We start from the raw sequence: 7,162 nt of genomic DNA, 5'->3' as shown, positions 1-7,162 counted from the left end.
GCTCTATTTGGTAATTTCATAGGTGATAGTAAGCGGAAGGTGAACTGATAACTATTTCTGCCTCTCTTTCCCTCAATATGGAGAAAGTTGAAGAAAAGCAGAAAAGAGGCCAAGTTTATACCAGTATTATGGGATGACAGTAGGAGCCTCAGTGAGCTAGGGAGGAGAAATAGGAATACAGAGAATGTTGTCAGGTGTCCAAAAAGCTCTTTGGATCTTTGGTTCCCAAGGATCTCTTAAAACACAAAGGAAGAAATTGAGGCTAGGTTATTACAATTTTTGCTGGGTGGGACTGGTGAAAGACTACTTCTGAAATTTATGCCTCTCAATTTTTCTTGGGCAGTGCCAAGAGCTGGTGTGGGGGAATTCTGTAGGCCCTTATAATCTCTTTCTGAATCTAAGTACTTGTTTCTTGCAAACACAGCTTGAAGTCCACCGCTCCCAACAGTCCATGTCTCCTAAGGACCTGTCAGACAGAAATTTCAATGACCCTTGCCCAGACTAGTGACTGAATTTCTGGATGCATCATGGTAAGGCCTTCCACAAGATGGTGCTTATGGGTTTTGTTTTCATTTTTTTTAATGTTGATTGATTATTCCTTTGTCAGTATTTCAATGATTGGTTATTATGGGCTAATATTGTTATGGGAGGTGCTTGGGATACAGACTGAACCAAGACAAAGTCCCTGGTTTCAAGGAATTTAAAAAGGCTATAATTTTTTTACTTTCAGAGGCAAACTCAACTGTGTTTTCTTGTTTATGTTACTAGTATATACTTTTGATAGTGCTGCTACATTTCTGAGGGTTGTACATCGCCCCCTCCCCACCCCAAGACTAGTATGGCCCTGAAGAACTACAGATATTTTTATTACTCGTCTGGGGAAGAATTAATATGTATCTTTCTGTATAAGCCATTGAGATTCACCTTTTTGCCAGGAAAACATTACATCTTAATTTGAATAATTCCAAATTGTTACTAAGCATCAATTTATCATTCTAAAATCTCAGCTTGGGATTTGTCTGCCATTTGAGTAAATTCACAACTCTTTTTAAAGAAAAGTTCTTTTAGATCTTTCAGATATCCCAGTAACCTGCCTCCAAGTAAAGGTGAGATGGGTCTTATCTGACTCTTTTGCTTTTCATAACAAAATGCCAACTCTGAGACCTAGCTATCTTGTCCTGAAAGTACAAGGAGCTCAGTCTTGCCAAAGGCAAATCTGAAATCATAGTTGAGGGAGACAGGCAGAAGTCCATGTGAACTGCCCATTCTTCCAGCTTCATTAAGCTCTTAGTCTAGATTCCCAAAAGCAGCATCTTTGAGGACATTTACTGCACTAACTTAAATGCTTCCAGAAATGCCTGCATGTAGCTGTGATTAAAGAGTATGCCCTTGATTTTTATTGGAGACTGATATAAAAATGGTCATAAAACAAATGTTTCTGTATTTCTGGCAAAAATAACTGTTAAAGACTTTATTCACATTCACTTCACCATTCCATGCTTTTATGTAAGGATTCTTGAGAACTCAGACTCATCTGACTACCTGCTTGACTTGACACCTATTTCTATTGGACACTTGGGTGTCCAATAGGCATATTTCACTTAACATAGCCAAAACCAAACTCCTGGTCACTGTTCACCATCTCGTCTCCCTCAGTCTTTGTTATCTCATTAAACAGTAACTCAGTGCTCCGCCAAACATCTTAGAACTACATTGACCACTCTGTTTTGTCTCACATGTAACCTGTTGTGAGATCCTGTTGCCTCTACCTTTAACTCACCCAGAATTTGATCATTTCTTATCACTTTCCTTGTCTGGAAAAATCCAAAAGCTTTATCACTAATCTCTCCACTTTTATGCTTTGTTCCCCTACACCTATACTTGACATAGCATCCAGAATGATCTTTCAGAATAAGTCAGGTCCTGACACTTCTCAGTGTCATGGTCAAAATTTTCCAATGACTTTCTGTCTTATTGGAAGAAAAAACCCTCAATATATCCACTTTCTGTCTCTTTTTCCATTTATGACTTGATGTTTTTGAAATTTACTACTGATTCACATCATAGGAGCCACACTGGTCTCATGTGCCCCCATTTCAGGGCATCTGTGGGGAATACTCTTTCCTAGATATGCACATGACTGCTCCTTCTTCCCCTTCATGTCTTTCCTAAAAATGTCACCTCAGTAAGGGGTTTTATATCCACCCTATTAAAGCTGTAGGCTCTACTCTGAGCTCTCTGTTCCAGCTTCATTTTTCTCCATAGCACTTATCACTATCTGACCCACTATATATTTTATTCATTGTCTGTCTCACCCTACTGGAATGTCAGCTCCCTCAGGGCAGGGAATTTTTGTCTGTTTGCTCTCTTTTGTTCACTTCCATATCTCACCATCTTGCACATTGTCTGGGACATAGGAGGTGTTCAATAAGAATTTATTCAATGAATGATTAAATTCTATGAGAGTTAGTATCAGGAGAAAAAGTATCTTTTGTGTAGAAGTTGTATTTCCTTAGGTCATGCAATTGATGTGATTCATTGTAATATTCTTTTTGGTTCTGCTACCAGGAAGCTAAAAGTCAAAGACAATAGGAGTTACAACTACTTTTAAATTCATGGTCTCTTTTCAGTAGTTTTCCTCCTCTGTATGGTTTTTCATTGTCTTCACTCTTAACTTTTATCTGAACAACTTTGAGCATGTTCCTAGGTAGTATTTAGGCTTGGTAAATATTTCTTAAGTGAATGCATTGAATGCATGGTCTATCATTTTAATCCTTGTTGGAAGTAAGTGGGATATGAATAATATATTATTAATGATCTTTGATAGGATCTGAAAGTAATGAGCTAGAGAGGAACAAGTGATTGCTAGGAGAGGAGAAACTGGCAGGAAAACAAGCACTGCAGGTGTCCATGGCTGGGCTGAATGCATGATCATCACATAGACATATATCAGGAAGGAAGAGGGGAGTTAGGGATAATTTTGCTGGGACAAGAAGAGTGAAACTAGAGTTCCAGCCAAGATGGAGGTATAGGTAGAAACCCTTCACTTCCTTGTGCAACCAAAAGAAGTATAACAACCAACCTAAAATCAATAAACAACCAGAAGTGCCAGAAAATCAAACTGCATGGAACTCCACCAACCCCGGAATTAAAGAAACAGTGAAGCAGAACAACCAGACTGGTAAGGCAGCAGATGGAGAGAAACCAGGGTAAGGTGGCAGACTGCGCAGGTGGGGCTGGATGCAGCAAGGGGGCAGACTGTGTGGGAGGATCTGACTTAAGGAGAAACTGAGACTCAGAGTTGACTATGTAATACCATGGTCGCAGCAGTGGGAGAAACTTCCAGTTTCACAGGAGAGTCCATTGGAAAGTGCACTAGCAACAGGCAAGCGAGCTGCGTTGTTCACTCTCTGGCCCCTCCCCCACAGGCAATACCCCAGTGCAGCAAGGAGCGTTTCCCTGCACCAGTGAAAACCTAAGTCCCCACCCCTTACAACTTATCAGGTGTGCTGAGACAAAGAAACATGGCCCAAATCAAAGAACAGAGCAAAACTTCAGAAAGAGAGCTAAATGATGAGGAGATAGGTAACCTATGTGGTGGAGAATTTAAAGTCCTAGTAATCAAAATGCTCACAGAACTGATTGCGCTTGGTCAAAAAATGAAAGAACACATAAAGATACCCAAAATGAAATAAAGCAAAATAATCAGGGAACTAAAAGTGACAGGAAGGAAACCAGGACTCAAATCAACAATTTGGAACAAAAGAAAGAGATAAACATTCAACTGGAACAGCATGAAAAAACAAGAATTCAGAAAAATGAGGAGAGATTTTTGCACCTCTCTGACAATTGAAACATTCCAATATCTGAATTATAGGGGTGCCAGAAGAAGAGGAGAAGAGCAAGAAATTGAAAACTTATTTGAACAAAAAATGAATGAAGGAGAACTTCCCCAATCTGGTGAAAGAAATAGACTTCCAGGAAGTCCAGGAAACCCAGAGAATCCCAAAGAAGTTGGACCCAAAGAGGAACACACCAAGGCACATCATCATTAAGTTACCCAAGATTAAAGACAAAGAGAGAATCTTAAAAGCAGCAAGAAGAAAGGAAAGAGTTACTGACAAAGGAGTGCCCATAAGGCTATCAGAAGATTTCTCAAAAGAAATCTTATAGGCAAGAAGAGGCTGGAAAGAAGTATTCCAAGTCATGAAAGGCAAGGGCCTACATCCAAGATGACTCTATCTAGTAAAGCTATCATTTAGAATAGAAGGGCAGATAAAGTGCTTCCCAGTCAAAGTCAAGTTAAAGGAATTGATTGATGCAGACACCTGGCCTGCAGTGTCTGTGTCATTATGGATGTAATGAGACATCCACACGGACTACCGAGTCTGTTGGAGGAAAAGAGATGGCATGGCTTTTCTCTCAAGGGGAGCAAAAGCCTTGGCCCTTGCCTTTATTTGGTTTCTCAGCACATTACATTATGGTCCTCATTTACTATGCACAGGTTTGCTTTAGGTGGTTACCTTTTACAGAAAACAGAGGAGCCAATGCTGCTAATCACATCACAGAAGAGGGATATTTGCAAATGAAAAGGCAAAAGTGGTTGAACCAGTTACACTCATCCTTGGAAGGTTTAGCATGGATTTTAGGAAGTAAATGGATTTTAGGACTCTTTTCAGTAAATGTCCTCAATTCAGGGTGAGGGAGTATTTTAGCAAAAGCAAGACTCAAAGTGGCCCAGACACATTGCAGGCCTGATTCCCCATGGGAGAACCTGTCTGTGGGCATGGGTCTTATGCATCTCCGAGTGGGAGCTGGGCCCATGCCACACAGAATGGTCTCCTACAGTTGATCATCACCAAGCCCTTATTATAAGAAATGTTAAAGGGACTTATCTAAGAAAAGGAAGATAAAAAATATGAACAGTAAAATGACAACAAACTCACAACTATTAACAAATGAACCTAAAAAAATAAAAGAAAGAAAAACAATGAAAACAAAAAGTAAGCAAAGAACTAGAACAGGAACAGAATCAGAGAAATGGACATCACATGGAGGTATTTCAGTGGGGAGGGGGAAGGCAGGGATAAGAGGGGAGAGTTACAGGGAAGAAGAAACATAATTGGTAGGCATTAAATAGATGATGAAAAATAAAAAATGGTATAGGAAACAGAACTCAAAGAATTTATATGTACAACCCATGGACATGAACTAAGGAGGGGATGCTGGAAGATGTGGGGGTACAGGGTGGAGGGGGGTAAGGGGAAAAATTGGGAAAACAGTAATAGCATAATCAATAAAATATACTTTTTAAAAAGAAGCATAAAATAGTCACTTTGATGAGACCAACAAAAACCACTGGAGATGCCACCAGCACCAAATGAAGACATGGTTCAACATTTTACATTAGAATAGAGTTAAATAACAGGTTGACTTTTGTTGTTTGTTCTCAACATTGACTTTGGCAGAGAAGTTTTAAAATCTGGAAAAGGGGGAGCAGTGAATGCAATGGGGTAAAGGGGGATGAACTAGAGGATGTCAAATAGATTCTTCCCTGGGGCCCAGGGAAATCCTGATGCTTTCTGCAGGCACCACCCCCCAATTCCTGGCTGTTTTCAGAGTGGGGTCTGCTGTTCACCTATCCCTGAGGCAAGACGGAGGTGAACTGACCTTTCTTCCACCTTGTGGATAGACCCTTGTCTCTGTCCGCTTTTTATTTTCAAGATGGGCTTTCTGTCCTCTTCAGCTTCCACCTCCAAAATCACTCATTCAATAGCCAATTCCTTAGGTGATTGGTCACATGAGAACCCAGAGCCTACCTAAAGTTTTTGGAGATAATATCTATTGCTTTCTAGCACCCGTTACTTTATCTTAGAGCCAAATTAAGAAAGCTTGATAACAATTTTTGTTTTACAAAACCATGCCTTCTTTTTACCTTATATTGTTCCACGTGACTGCAAATAGATGCACGAAGAATCCATTTTACTATCTCTCCAGTTGTTGCAGTTCCACAGAACACTCTGCCATTGCCAAGGGCACCTTTTTTTTTCTTATAAAGCTGGGCATCACCTATATCCTCTATTAGAATTCAGGCACTGGGGGCTTTGCTTAACCCTCACCAGGGTCTCACTTGTCATGGAGTTCCACTCATTATCCTGTCTAGTAATAATTCTTTTATAAAAACAAATTATTATACTTCTTTTAAAAATATTTATTGATTTGAGAGAGAGAGAGAGATTTATTGTTCCTCTTGTTTATGCATTCATTGGTTGATTCTTGTAATTGCTCTGAGCAGGGATCAAACCTGCAACCTTGGCCTATTGGGATGATGCTCTAACCAACTGAGCTTCCCTGACAGAGCTAGTAATAAGTTTTGATTCTTATTCTCATTCCAAGGCTAGCTGGCTCTGGCAATTGAAACTCAGATTTTTTTCCTAAAAGACAACAGGAGCAAAAAGACATTAAAAAATCCTGCCTTTTCACATATGAACAATTAGCTTTCTTCCCCCAGAGTGGTTACCCTTGCTCCTTCTCTAACAAGAATGGAGGAACATCCTTGGAGTTAAATAGTTCTTTCATACATTTTTTATGCATTTCCAGCTGGAAAGATTGTGCCTCAGGGAACAGAGGTCAGGGATAGATCTCCAGGCCCAGAGTTAGGAAGAACAAACAAATTGGCACATTGCTAACTTGGCTCTACTGAGTCCTTAACCACAGTTGAGGATGTCACAAAAAAGAAGTAATTGCTAAAAAACAGATTTAAAGAAAAAAAGGAAAGGAAAAACAAAGAAAGAACTCAAACACCATGTGAGAATCTCTCACTATGACATGTTCTACAGCAGGCGTAATTCTGCTGTATATGGTGGTCCTTTTTGGAAGCTTTTTCTTCTTGTGTTATCATCTGCCTGGGAAGCTTCAAACTTCTTAACAAACTAGAGGGCAATGAGTTATGTTCAAAGCCCCTTTACTTTATTTTTAGCAGAGCAATCAGGCTTCACTTAGGATACTGACAAGTTTTGTGTGACTTTGGAGAGAGCCAACAGCAGGTGTTCCTTGCAGATTGTAGGGACAGGGTCTCAGTTGAACACCTCATGGTATCTGTTAGGGAGTCAGTGACCCACAGCCCCTTCAACAGGACAGACAGATATCTACTCCAAGACCG

This window comes from Phyllostomus hastatus, unplaced genomic scaffold, assembly GCF_019186645.2.
Source record: "Phyllostomus hastatus isolate PE091 unplaced genomic scaffold, TTU_PhHast_1.1 phas_contig_29, whole genome shotgun sequence".
NCBI lineage: Eukaryota > Metazoa > Chordata > Mammalia > Chiroptera > Phyllostomidae > Phyllostomus > Phyllostomus hastatus.
The sequence above is the reverse complement of the archived record's forward strand: the minus strand, read 5'-3'. Positions refer to the sequence as shown.